Source organism: Pagrus pagrus (genome assembly GCF_965226575.1).
Source record: "Pagrus pagrus genome assembly, chromosome: 21".
Lineage (NCBI taxonomy): Eukaryota > Metazoa > Chordata > Actinopteri > Spariformes > Sparidae > Pagrus > Pagrus pagrus.
This window is the reverse complement of record NC_140208.1, coordinates 11,514,312-11,529,442: the sequence shown is the minus strand read 5'-3', so window position 1 is coordinate 11,529,442 and position 15,131 is coordinate 11,514,312. Positions and strand designations below refer to the sequence as shown.

General features: G+C 39.9%; 1 protein-coding gene across 4 annotated transcripts in view; it reads right to left on the bottom strand.

The window, feature by feature from the left end:
* The window catches only part of dnmbp (dynamin binding protein), a 52,145-nt gene extending 41,824 nt beyond the window's left edge, over positions 1 to 10,321 (bottom strand). For all 4 annotated transcript variants that reach the window (XM_084342645.1, XM_084342646.1, XM_084342647.1 and 1 more), the window contains exon 1: positions 10,007 to 10,321. The gene's annotated coding sequence lies outside the window, so the exon portion shown is untranslated. The remainder of the gene's footprint in view (positions 1 to 10,006) is intronic.
* Positions 10,322 to 15,131: the final 4,810 nt, after the last annotated feature.

Genomic DNA, 15,131 nt, shown 5'->3' with positions numbered 1-15,131 from the left:
GTGGGACAAAGCACCAACTGTCTGACCTGAGACGTGGCCTTGGAACTATCATCACTTATTACTAAACTATCTCTGCACGTGCGTTTGTGTGTATTTTCCAATATATCAGCTTCAGATGCAATTAAAGGATTAGCATGTGATGGGAAGTCTGCTGTAAATTGTTTGCATTTCACATGAGTAGCAGTGAGTTAAGTTTCCATGATGTCTCAGTGTCTCAATGAAAATATCTAATAATATCTGTTTAATCCAGTTACTGCAAATTGATATTGCAAAACAATCTACATGAAATGATCACATCTAATCAATTTATGAAGGTCATCTGAAAAGAAAGGAATCACAGTAAGCCTGACTAGGGTACCAACTCATTAACTACAACAGCTGCATGCAAAAAAAACAACAAGATGAAACTGAGAGCAACTGAGAAACATTTTGAGAATACTTAATTATAGGAGCCATCAGGAGCTGTAGCTGATAGTGACTTGCAGCAAATTAATTGACAACAATATTTCTGATCAATTCATCTTTAAAATATATATAATTTCCTTAAATATGATGATGTGCTGCTGTTCTCTCTGTTATATCATTTTAAATGCAATATATTTTGGTTTTGGACTATAAGTTCGGACAAAAAAATGATTTTTTCAGGAAAACGTCACCTTGGTCTCTGAGATCCGGCATGTTTCACTTTTTTCTGACATGTTTAGATGAAAAGATGACTCAGCTACTTGAGAATAATCAGCAGACGATTGACGTTTGGGGGCGGTTTAATCAGTTTCATGTGAAAACTGCAATTTAAAAGAGCCACAATTTAAGTTGTTAGTTACATAACAGTGTCTCAAAAGGCTGCAGCATGTGACAGTTAAAAATGGTGACTGCTGATTGTACTCTTGGCAAAAAAACAACAGACTACATTTTATCTACTGTCTGTCTAATATGCTCTCTGTTTTGCCACTATTAGTTCATTTTAAGCTTGAACAAAGATGCTTTTTAATGTAATGTGTTAATAAGCGTGAGCTAAATTGATTGTAGGATCGTATATTTAGAAGTTGACCTTTCCGTATCGGATCTTTTCAATTCCTTATCGGATCTTTTCAATTCATTTTTCCTTAAAAGGAAAAATTGATAAACTGTTAAATCGATCATTTAAGTAATTTCCAAAGAAGAAAAAGTCAAAATTCTCTGGTTTCTTTAGTCCTCTTTGTCAGTAAACTGAATATCTTTGGGTTGTGGATAAAACAAGACATTTGAGGACATCATTGTGGACATTTTTTTTGCCATTTTCTGACATTTTATAGACTAAACAACTGATCGATTAATCCAGAAAATAATCAACAGAATAATCAACAATGAAATAATCATGAGTCACAGCCCTACTTGGTAATGAGATTAGTTTGTAATAACGCTTGGTACAATCATATTTCTTATAAGACTATGCCAATCAAAAACACACCTTAATTTATAGAAAATAACAGCTATTTAAGTAAGAGTCCACCTTTGCCTTTGCTGAAAGGCATCTCATCTCTGTCTCTACAGGTACATCAGCCTGAGTGCTGAAACACTGTGTTAGTGTGAGTACAGGGTGGGTGGAGGAAGTGGGATCTGCTGACTGCCAGTACCTTCTATTGAACAGGGTCATCTGATGCCAACAATGAAGCCGCTGCCTCATTATCTAGGTCTGCCTGCCTGCCAGGACGAGGCTTGCGCTGATGCACCACCAATGTGCCATTCAACCTATTCAGATACACTGAAGTGGCAGACTGGCACGTGCCTGTGTGTGGATGTCAACACACACACACACACACACACACACACACACACACACACAGACACACACACACAGACACACACACACACACACACACACACACACACACACACACACACACACACACACACACACACACACACTGGTAGAAGCCTCTGGAGTGGGCCGGGTGACAGCTGATGTCTTTTGATACCGATTGTATGCCGGGGAGTGCTGAGTCCACTGAAATGCATTCACCTCGAAACAACATCACCAAAAACAGGTGACTGGCCAGTGGACGGTTCTGGATATTAAAAACTGTGGGACATCTGTTGCTTTGCTTTCCACCGTCTAGTCTTTCAGCACATGCAATGGGGGACGAGGAGGGGGGAGAATGAGAAGGCTCTGTGTGGCTGACAGTTGTCAACACAAGTCATGTGGTTTTCTAACCATCTGTTTGGAGAGTCAGTGCCTCACAGACCCCCTGTGGCGTGATGACATAACCTTTTTACATATGAGGAGTTTTTTTTAAGTAATTAGCAACAGCAGTCATTCATGAATGTCATAATTGGCTGAGGTGGTTGAGGTCTGAACCAACATAAAACTTTATGCTCTGTGACTGGTGAATACTTTGTCAAACAGTACACACACATATAAACCATATAAAATGATTTAGCTGAGGGTGTTCTACTGGCTTGATGGTCTAAGCCACTGGAAGCTGATGATATGATGTTAAATATCACATACAGCCAAAGCTTGTGTCTTAAAAGGGCTTACTTTGTTGGACAAACAGTTCTCAAAACAAAGATATTCAGTTTATACAAAGAAAAGTAAGAATTCCTCACAATTGAGAAGCTGAAACTTGGAAATGTTTTTTATTTCTGCCTAGAGTTATACTTAAATTTTCCAACAGTTTAATTATGTATTTATGACTTTGACTTAGAAATTGAATAACTGTTGAACATCTAATAAAGTACATTTCTGACAGTGTTGCTTTTTACCATGTTGCTCAGTCAGTGAATCAGTTAATGCATTTTTCCTGCTCCAAACTATTGTTAATAGGGAGTTTAAGCAGCAATAGATGAAGGAGCGGCTACGGCATTCAAGAAAGAAAAAAAGTCCCTATTATATCAGCCAGTTAAAATCCACTATCGGCCTACTGATACTTCAAATGCAGACCTGGGCCTCTGTTGCATGCAAGTTACCCCAAACACCCAGTTCTCGCAGTTCATTTCATCTGTTACTGACTTGTAAAGGCCTCCTCATAAAAACTCTAAAAGTCAACACATAGTATGATACCACATTGCGTGTATTGCTACTGCTCCAAACAACAAGTAAAGGGCAGGAGAGTGAAGGAAGCAGTTTGGCTTTAAAAGTGCATTTCAACCAGATGAGGCAGCACTACGTGGCCTCAGCCAGCTGGATAAAAAGAACACATCTGGCAAGCTGAGTCAAATGCCGAAAGACGCCAAACTCTGTTGAAATATTTGGCGAAGCCAACCCGTGCCGTTCAAACATGCGAACAGAAAAGCAAACACATACACAGACAAAAAAGAAAGCACGCAGACATACTGTACTGTACACAAACATGCCAACTCTGCATTTCAATACAAACAATAACTGCAGTGGAGACAAAGGCTATTTTGACACAAGGCCACCATCAATTCAAATTGTTTACATCAAGAGACAGGAAGGACTGTTCGTTTTATTTACAATAGTCTGGAGAGAATGCTGACTTCTGTGGTTAGGACACATCAGTTTGAGAATGAATTTGACCCACATCCCCTAAATACTGGCATTTCAGTATAAGTGTTGACCATCTCAAGACAAAAGTCCTCTCTGAATGCACTTTTTATTTTACTATGGTCTTTATTTTGCTTTTTCTACTTTAAAATAATGTGGTTCAGACAGCACAATTAAATCAATAGTTTGACATTTTACTAATCTATGTATACCTGCATATGAATGATGAATCTGTAGGCCGGGGACAAGATTTCAGTTCTGGTTTCAGTTTGTACTGTAATTCCCTTGTAGATCGAAAGGCATTGACAAATCATATTTGAGGCGTCTTTGATTGCATGCAGATAAACAGACTCTTGGAGAGCAAAAGGTGGAACGCATTTGCCAAAATACATAAACCATCGGCTATCGTCTGACAACAATTTAGCCTTTTTAACTTCATTTTAAACTGGCTTCTTGTGAGACAATCCAGTTTTAGACCTTGTCAACTCCAATACCATTCTTACATCTCATACCGTACACTAATATGTTTCTTGTCAATAGTTAGATGAGAGTGCTATGAATACACAGCTAGCAGACAGTTAGTTTAGCCAAGCTTAGCATTAAGACTGTAAACCAAGCACCCAGGAAGAGCGCCAGGCTTTGAAGACAGTTTCTGGTTCGGCCAAACCGTGTAATTACATCATTACGTGATGCACTGTGGCCCTAACAGACATTTCCCGCATAAGCTTACATTGTGAAAGAAGCATCTGGAAAAGGGTGAATCCTTTTTTTTTTTTTAGCCTCACAGCCCCGAGAAAAAAATACTTATTTCACTGTCATAATTTGATCCATTGGGTGCAATAAAATTTAAATAGTCTAGAAGAGGTACACCATTAAATCATGTGTGCCAGAATGTTTCATAGTCCAGAATGACTTGGTGTTGTCAGTTTAACACTTCAGTTTTTGTACAGATTAAACACATAAGACATTATGTGTTAATGAGTGAAATTTAGAGCTGCTCCTGGGTGGATTTTGTTACCTTTAGGCTGAGCCAGGCTACCGGTTTCCCTCGTTCCAGTCTTTATGCTAAGCTAGGCTAACTGAGAGCTGGTGGTAGCCTCAGATCGGATTGGACAGATACATGAGTGGTCTAACTAATCTGTTGTCTGATCACGTGTCTGTTGTGTTGCTACTTGAACCTCAAGGATGAGTTAGGATCAAACTCGCTGCGGTATTTCTGACTCTTCTGGCCCCAAGTGAAACACATGGCAGGATGGGAGGGTTGTCCAAATACAGTACCACTATAAAATGATCCTTTGTTGGCCAAGTCAGGTCTTGCAACGCAGCGATTACTTTCCTTCTTGGCCAACAATGAGCTGAGTCAGGACAGGACAAGCCTAGCAAATCATCTTCCACACCTCTTTACTTCGACAAACTTTGCTTTAAAAACAGCTAAATGGGTTTCTATTGCAAATTGAGGATTCTACCCTTTTTGCTTAAGCTTGCTTAAGTTAAAATTCTTCTTTTAAGATTTAAAGAAATACTGATGGTCTGTGACATTTTCTAACATTAGAGAGAACATTGCAAGATGTGCTGCTGCATGAGTGTAGGGGAAAACCCTGGGTGGTTCCTTGGAAAAAGACTGCAAATACTCTTTTTGGCTCATCCAAAGCTCTAAATCCACCATCGTCTTCACATTTTCATTCACTTCACTTTCCTGCATCTCTGCATTTTGGCGAGCACACATGCATTCCCTCAAGCCGGCTCTATTTCTTCCTTTTCTTTCTTTCTTTCTTTGACTCTTTTCACTCACATATTTGTTTCTCCATTCCTGTCTCAAGCGTGCACGTGTTGAATATTAATGCCTTTGATGACACACACACACACACACACACACACACACACACACACACACACACACACACACACACACACACACACACACACACACACACACACACACCGGGTAGATCTGGTCTTTTGCATAAACATTTCCAGAGCGAGGAGGACAGCTCAGACGTCTGTGCTCAGAGGGCAGAGGCCGCGTTGTCACGAATACAGAGATCTGTTTGGACGGTGGAGGGTTTTCCCTGGGAGGACCCCAGAGGTGCCCGAGGAGATGCCGCACCCTTAAAACATGGCTGAGCCCTAATAGTTTGCATATGAGCTGTTACATAACTGATCTCTCCGTTGGAATCACATCATGACATGCCTGCAGGAAAGACATCAATTTATGGAGAGTGAAATAAGTGTGCTCTTTTCAGAAAAATTCACACAGACAACGTTCTCACATCGTGTTCCCTAACTTTTAGAAAATTGAGGGTGAATTGAGGACATTAACAAAAGACTGCCAAGATGGCAGAACATAGCATGCCTTAATGAGTTTTGTGAATCAACTCTTGGGACAACTCATTGGAATAATCGAGGCAGAGGTTGGTTAATACCAGCTGCACTGGAATTCAGATCTTGAAATGTCACTTTACAAGCAAAGATGTCCGTTTCAAAAATAACTGCACATCATTAAACAAAACTTATGCGGGCGCAAAAGCTCAACAAAATTCTCTAAGGACCATAAAACCAGTCCACAGAGATTAGAAATATTACTGCCATTAACTTTTTTGTAGAAGGATGGCAGCAAGAGCAAACCAAATGTTGCTGCTTCTGTTACTAATTTGTCATCTACCCAGTACTATGTTGCCTCAGAAAGTTCTTGCTAACTAACTGGACAGATTTCTCAGCCTTGACGGTGATCTTTCCTTGTTTTGTCTGTCCTCTAGCAAGCATGTACAGCTTCTCTCAGTCTTCATGTTTATTTTTCCCAGTCGGTCTTGTCTAATCCAATCCGTAGACTGTATGAAACATGGACTCCATGACGTCACCCACAGGTCTCTGAAGAGCCAGTGTAAAGCTCAGTGTGGTGGCTCCACGTCAGCAGCGGCGCGGGCAGCAGGGGTGCAGAACCAGAATGCTAAATTACGAATCCTACTCTGGTGAGGGCATGAGCACAGATCACAGGCAACGTAGGACGGGGAAGTCGCGGGTGCACTCGTAGCATGGATCAATGCGACACTGCAGCAAAACAGACTTTTTTTTAAACGTTACATTTCACTTGTATTCACTCAATTTGGTCTTGTGCACCAGTTAAAAACCCACCATAATGATATGCCTTGCCTGGTTGCTCATTATTATTTCTTAATCTGACGATGGACAGTCACTCAGGGCCAAACTGATTTGCATTTAAGTACCACCAACCTCTGGGTCTGGGGGTTACGTTCACAACATTACAAATGGGAAAGAGGCGGAGCACGGGCGGAGCTGAGACAGGCAGAGTTAAGCATAATTGCTGGCAGGTAGCTAGACAGCTAGCTCCTGGCAAGTTGAATTCATCCCTGTACAGTTGTCATCAATGGGGAAAATTAGCTATAAGGACCAGAACCGTTTTTTGCAACAAGCTGTAAACATGTTTATTTCTGCTGTACAGATGGGCATTTTAACATGGCGGTCTATGGACTGTATTTGGACTGTATACGTTACTTTTGGAGCCAGCCTCATGCTTCACCCCTTTCTTTGCAGCCGCTGCTCATACTAGCGCCAAACTCTTCCTCCCCCTTTTCACATCCAGTTCAAATCAAATTCATTCTCCAGCGTTTCCCTGCCTGTTCAGCCGAGCTAACTTATACTGTGCTGCCAGCGAGGAACGTAAGGAATGCCATTTTTTTAATGTCTGAGAAATGCCTCACTCTGAAGTGACAGCATATTACATAATAGGAAGAAAAATTGAATTTTCCTTTTTTACCCATGCACCATCGAGTCTTTTTTTCACTACTTTGCTCTGCTTGACATTATTTACTGTCGCTGTAGCTTGAAATGCCTTTGGTTGGTTGCAATTATAATCACATCACAATTACATGTTTAACTGGGTTCATGGGGACAGCTTCTGCATAGCGTTTGTGACACGTAACACAGGCAAACTGACACAAACATCTCAAGTTTCTTTGTGCTGATATAGGAGCCTGTTGCAAGTGTTGAATAATTCAGTGTGTAGGATGTTTGTGTGCAATCCTGACTAGGCACTAAACACAAAGGCAGGACAGCAGAGGAGAAAAAGATACTCTTGATTAAGACTGATAGTAGTTAAAGATGAAGACCTCAGGTGGTTTGCCAGGTATAACTCAGAGGAAGCAAGAGGTAAAATACACTGTCATGCACAGTCCTGGGACACGTGCATGGACAAGTTATTGACTTTTATTTTCATAAAAAGACTGGTGAATGGTTCCCTGCAGGCTAAGAAAACTGAAAGGGAATTTATGGTGTGTGAGCCAGCGCCAAAGCACTGTAACTCCTAAAAATGACACTGCAGCAGGAGAGAAGAAAGCTGGTGTTGGTCGAGTAGAAATACTGATATCCTGACTTTCAGTGTGGATGGTTGGAAGACATGCATTAAATGATCAATGCAGGTGAAATCTATGGATTTCATATTCAGCAATTTTGTCAGAATCACTTACATATTTGTGTCTATATATTTGGTGTGTTTAAAGGGGTTAAACTAGGATAAAAGGTGCCTGTATGAAACTACATATTCACTTCCTTTGTTTATAGAGCATGAAAACAAATGTGAGGATGATGATAAACTGCTGTGATTTGGATAAGCAACATGGTACAGGTTGAATCTGGTACACGGTACAGTTCTGTCACTATGTTTGAACTTCTTACTTTACTTCAGCTGTGCGTAAATGCTGTCATGGCAAAGAAACATACTGTATTGTGCGAACAGAACAAACGCATATTTAGCTTTTGCTCTTTGTGTTTGGGAGACTCCTCTTGATATAATGAAGGCTATAATCTATCTCTCGCAGAGCTGTTCGGCCCAAACAATGGTCCATAGTGTGACTACAGCCTGTTTGACTAAATCTGGACTCAGTTCAAATGGCTGAATCAACTACATAACTAAAAAAAAAACTTGAAAGTCTACAGACCATATATTGTGGTGTGTTTCTCTGTTTCTGTAATACATTACACAGTTGCTGTAATCTTTGCATCTTTGCATGCAATGATTATGAGCATCAGCACACTGCTCCAGTTCAACATCAGACTGTCCCGATCCAACTCAAACAAACAAATGATCTCTGGGATATGGTTGAGTAGAATAGAATAGAACTGGCAAGAAAATGCATGAACAGAGACGTCAAATCAGGGTACGAACTGACAGCAAGAGTCCTAAAAGAGTAGAATGAACTGAGAATGTCATACACTGATATCAAAAACTATAGATTGTGATTAAAAAGAAGGAGTGAACACATCAAACCATGTTTGGTCTGAAAATTAAGCAATATTACTGAATGTCGGGGTGGGAGAGGTGCAGGCGTATGCTTTATTCTTCTGTATCGGTAACTGTCCTTGTCATAAAGGTAGGGCTGTGCTACAATTAAAATGTTAAGTCATGAATTTGTTAGGAGAGGGTAAAAGTATTTATCAAATGTTGTCATCATTGTTCATATATTTTTGCTTTGTTTATACACCTGTCTTTTATTGCCCTGATACGTCTACATGTCAAGATGTTGACACGACACAACTGGTCACAAAAAAAAAGGAAAAAAGAAAAATGGAAGAGAGCAGAACCGCACAGAACAGAACAGAACAGAACAGAATATAAGCAAGAACACGATCAACATAGAATAGAGAACACAGAACACAACAAAAATAGAACTGAACAAGAACAGAACAGAACAGAACTGATCTGAACAGAATTTATGAAATAGAATATAATCAACAGAACAGACTGTGCCAGGACAGAACAGAACTGGAAAGAACAGAACCGGCATCGACTGAACTGGGTAAAATATCATAAGATAAAATAGAGCATGATAGAACTCATCAGAACAGAACCGAACAGAACAGAATAGTTGAGTGGACAGTAAATTAGAAAAACATCAGAGTGCTTGTGACCTGACCACAGTCATTAAGTTATTAAGTGTGCACGTGCTTGTGGCCACAATATTTCCTCATTGTGTGTGTGTGTGTGTGTGTGTGTGTGTGTGTGTGTGTGTGTGTGTGTGTGTGTGTTGGTAGTCCTCTCTCTCACATGGTGGAACAACTGACAGCAGTGGCCACAGGTGACAGACAGACAGACACACAGACAGACAGGGAGGGAGGGAGGGAGGTAGGATTATTTGGTCTGTAGCAGTTGTGTTCACTGCCATCAGTCATTCAGCTCACGTCATTAGCCTGATAGCTGTGTCTGTATCCACACTGAGGCTGTCTGTGGAGGACAAGTCCCGTTCAAAGCACGCCCCAAACCACTGACACCTCCTGACCATCACGGTTAAACAACTTTAAACAGGAGTATAAGAGAGAAACATGCCACATTATTACCCTCAGGTCCACCAGAGAGGAGCTAACAGCACCCTTCCTGTGGTGTTACAAACTTATATGCATCTCTGCTCATCCTCCATCCAATAACAGGCGTTTCTCTAGTTCCTCCAGCGCTGGATAAACAACAAAAAATCAAAAGTGTTTTTTTTTCCTGTGTGCTTTTCTTACCTGTAAAGAGTCTGAACGGGGAAAACGTGGGCTCCAGTCAGACAAGATATCCAACTTCTTCAGCCTGCTGATGTGGTGGTGGTGGAGCTTCTTTTCTCCGCGACACAACTTTTTGAAGCAGCTACACCTCCACGAGTCGCACAGTCATTATTCCCGAGAGGACCAGCTTTGTTTTTGTCGCGAGGGTCACAGAAGACATGTCGTCAGTTTTTTCAAAGTGACACGGTGGTCCCGGCTCTGAGTGTCGGAACGGTCAGCTGTCATCACGTTAGGAACAGGAGCAGCCGTGTCGCGCTGCGCCTCTCTCCATGCCTACATACAACAACGCCACCCACTTTTTCCGAAGAGACCCGTAGCTGGCCCGCCTGGTGCCTGACTGAAAAGAAAAGGAAGCGTGTGCAGAAGTTAAAGGGGCACTATGTTGTTTTTGGAGAAGTAATTCAAACTCAGAATTTTAATATTTGCAATGTAAATGAAGTAATAAAACAATATCAGAAATATTTCCATTTTCCATAACTGAATAAACAAGCTATCCTCAGAGGAAAATAAAGTCCCCAGAACGCTGCTTGAAGCTAGAAAAGGTGGCAGGGTCCACCACATATTAACAAAGTGAAACAGTATGAAGTTGTGTCGTCCTTTAAGGTCAGTTTGTTTATTCAGTTTATTCAGCTATGAAATCAAAGAGTTTGTTTAGGCATTAAAAAAAATCTCTTCTGATTAAAATGTCAGAATAGTGCACCTTTAAAAGAGGCTAATTTCACTCCAGCTTAATTTAATCTAAATTGCACAAAACGCCTATTTCTACATAATGTTGCTTTAAAATGTGAAACATTTCTCGCTATCCATTGAGATCACATGCAAAATATATTTTCACATTATTATGATACTGATAAAAATGTCATTTTCTGACGTGGCAAAAAATATGCTTGCGTACATTATACACTACAGTTTACAGGAACATATTGTAAGTTTTACTAAACCTTAAGCTATGGTACAACTAGAGCTGTCAGATGATTTTACCTTATAACTACGAGAATGTAAATCAGTTCAAACTTCACTAGCAACAATGTTAAAATGCCACCTAAACCTGTTTAATACATCAGTTATATTAACTTGTTAATATATAATATGGCTCTAATGAGCATTTTTTCTCTTAATTAGGGCTGCAACTGGTTATTTCATTATCAATTAATCTGGCATTTGTTTACTTGATTAACAGTTTGGTTTATAAAATGTGAGAAAATGGTTAAAAACTAATTTAATCAAGTAAATTAGGGTTTTTTCATCACTGCTGATAATAAATAAATTCAAAGAAATCAAACCCTCATAAAAGTCTGGTTGGGTGGCCAAGATTGCATCAGCTGAATGAGTATCAGGAACCCTTGATGCAGCAGAGTCACTCAATCTCTCTTCTCAATAAGTTTAAAGACTTCTAGCTTTGACCTCATCATGGTGTCAGTGAACCAACTTGTTCGGCAGATATAGGACCTAGTTTGAAATTATGCAACTGTATTTTAAGATGTGTTTTAACCCCCAACAAACCACAGTGAACCTACAGTAAAGGGAATTGTATCTTAAAATGTCAATACATCTTTAAATGACTCAGATTGTCAGCAGATATAACATGACCTGTACAGTAAAGCTACATTTCGCAATATTTCTGCCTTCCTTTTTAACTTCTTTTACATCCAACTGATGCCAAAAAATTACAAAATTGACATTCATGTCAGCTCTAAAAGATTGGAACATATTATTACAAATCATACAGTTGGTCAGATAGTTCAAGGACTTCCACATTCACATTGTTCTGTAGCTTACCAAGATCTGCATATTCCACTGTGGTTATTACTTGTGTAAAACACGTGACGAGAAGGCGACTCACCCTTTTTGCGGCAAAGAATGAAGCAAAAATCAACACGAATGTTTCCTCTATTCATTACCTCATTCCTGTGCAGGACAGCACATGTTGTGGCTGTCCACTCCACCCAGACCAAATACTGTTCGCAGCAGTTTCAGGAAGTAACATCATCTATGTTTGGAACTGAATGATTTCTCTGAAATGTGTTATTCAGAGTCACTAACTGAGTCATTCAACTGTTTTGAATTTTATCTATGTAGGCTAATATATGAATTAGCTTTTGATCAAACAGTTTTTTTAATTGGGTAAAGAAAGTCATACAGTAGATATCGTTAACATGGTGTAGAAAAGTTGAGGTTTCCCTGTAATAAAGCTTTCTGAAGGTGTAACCTGTATTCTGCAGCTCCTTCATTTGGAGCCATTAAAACAGTGAGAACCTTTTTTTAGAGAGCGAAAATCACAGTCATTACACAAGGGATTATACGTTTGCTAACTCCTCTCTCAGCTGTGGCCCCTGCGTGTTGTGGTGTGAGCCTAGTTTTTGCTGCGTCTGCAGTAATGACAGCTTCCTCATATGTGATCTTGTATGTGCAGGACAATAGCAGGAAACGGAGTCAGTCGGACGCTTTTTCCTTCAAGTGTTGGCACGGGAAAGGAAAAGACACAGCAGAGGTCATCAAAACACAAAACAGGCCCACTCACATATACACATACCTGCACACTCTACTGTACACAGGTCCGCTGGTGTCAGTATTTTAATGTGTTGGGCATGTATAATATATTATTTGCAGCAAAAGGAATAAAACTTACTAATAGAAAGTCTTCTTGTCAACCATCAAATTCTCTTTAAACGCCAATTTTGCTCCAGTTAACCCACAAAAACAATACACAATCTGTCAACCAACCAATCTTTCTATAACAACCTAATCAACAACCATTGAGGTTATGTTTGAATATGCATTTTATAGCATGTAATGAATAATATAACGACTAATGCGCTCCCACTTTAGACGGGATGTGTGCTAACACATAATTCATTCTAACAGTGGTTGATCTGTCACTTCCGATAAGCTCCATCAGTGTCGTAGAGTATCCCCATAAACTCTGAGTCAATGACCGTGGGTTAGTAAGTGACTGAGATGTCTGGCACTGTAGGTCCACTGGTGGGCTTCATTGACGCCACATTTGGCCACCTAATGGTCCACAAATACAAGTGCAAACCCTCACAAGCACACACACACACACATTCACACACCCATACCACCGCTGAGAACCCTCCAGATCAGTGACCCTGTATGAAACACTGGCTTTGTCTCCTCTCACAGTGGCCACTTTCATTCAGGGGCAGTATGTGGGTCTGTTGTTGTCTTTCCGTATTTGCAGCCAGTTGATCGGCACTATAACGCTCCGTAGGCAGAGAATACATTGGCTGCGGTACAATCGGCCTATTGTGTCTGCTCTGAGAAACATCAGCCGCCGTGACAGAGAGTCAGAGTAGGCAGAAAATGGAAATTATTCCACTCATCTTTTGTAGTTTCTGGACTGATAGTCGAAGTGATGTCGGTAACTGGGTGAGGGTCATGACAGCGGATTTGAGGTCACATGACGAATGTCAACTTGCTCACAGTTCATATTTGGTTTTTGGCCTTTTTGTTTGTCATTCTGATGCAATCAATATACCTTTTTCCATTTTCATTTGCTTGCATCCATTTCCACTCCACCACATTTGGAGGTAAATGTTGTACTTTTTACTCTACTACATTTATTTGATAACTTTAGTAACTAGTTTCGTTGCAGATTACATACCCACTAATTTAAATTGGGAGGGATAAGATAAGAAAAGATTAGAAGGCAAAAATTCAGATGTATTATCAGCATCAATAGCAAAGAAGTGACAGTGGCACAGTGGTTGTATTCAGTCTGGAGATGGAGGTAGATTTTCTGGTGTAAATTGTGTAAAAAAATGTGTTTAAACTCATCTTCAGTGTGAGCACCTGGCATTTTATTATTTGTGAGACTCCACGTGTCGTCAGGGAACCTCTGTGTCGCTCTCATAAATCCACAGAGTGCCAGGTGAAGTGCGCTTTTCCTCTTTCCTGTTCGTCAGAGAGGGGCGATTGTTGCTTTTCCTGTGCCACATAAACACTACAGAATACAAGTTGAGAGAGTCAAGTCCAGTCTAACCAGAGTCTAGTTCTTGTTTTGAGTTTGCAGTCTTCAATAATTAAACATTTTCCATCAATTTTTAGCCTTAATTTTAAAGATTAGATCAAATGAAACCTTTAAAACAATTTTCCACACGAGAATAGCACAGAACATCTACCTTGGATTTTACATATTAACTAACAAATGTTTATACTGCAGAAATACATTTAAAAATTAGGACAAATATGTATTCTTTCATTTATTGTTATTGTGCATTGTTGCAACAGACGTCATCTTATCCTTTGCTGCCACCTCCAGGAAGCTGAGGCTCGGTCTCGTGATGTAGCAGAACGTCAGCCTTCACCTCAGCTTGCTCTGTCTGTGTCATCTGCCCTCCCACCTCACAACAGAAGGCAGCAGTGCTGTGATCGACAGTACACAGTGCAATTTATTGTTTGCTCGTGGGGTGAGCTCCAAGAAGTTGTAGGTTTGAATCACCAGGAAACAGTGGGTTGGTGTTCCCAGATCTTTGGATAATGGCACTGGCAAATGTAGTCTCATTTGACGGTAGTGATGATGCACAACAGATAAAAACTCAATCCCGTAATGTGAAATTAAAGTACTGTAATCCTCTCCGTTTGCAACAATGCACAAGCACTTTTCTTGGAACTTGCACAGACAGTTAATGGAGTTAAAACATGACACAAGAGCATTGCCTGAAGTTAAATAGTCAGTTCAACATATAACATTAGCAGTATAGTATAACTATTCAAATATCATAAATTGGGCTCCATGTGCTGTCTGACAGTATGACAATATGACATTATGATAAGATGATAATGTTATAAAATATTAGTGCAACTAATGATCATCTTCATTATTGATCAATCATTTGCCAATGAATTATCAGAGAACAGCAAGAAACGGCCAATAAAATCTCCTATACATCCTGAAATGTCTTGTTTTGTCTGCCCAACTATCCAAAATTAAAGAATATTAGATTTTCTTTTATGTAAACCAGAGAACTTTTTGCATTTTTAACAGAAAAAACAACTTATCAACATATTTACTTTTTAATTTTCTGTAAATTGACTCATGAATTAATCATCTGAATGCTGCAGC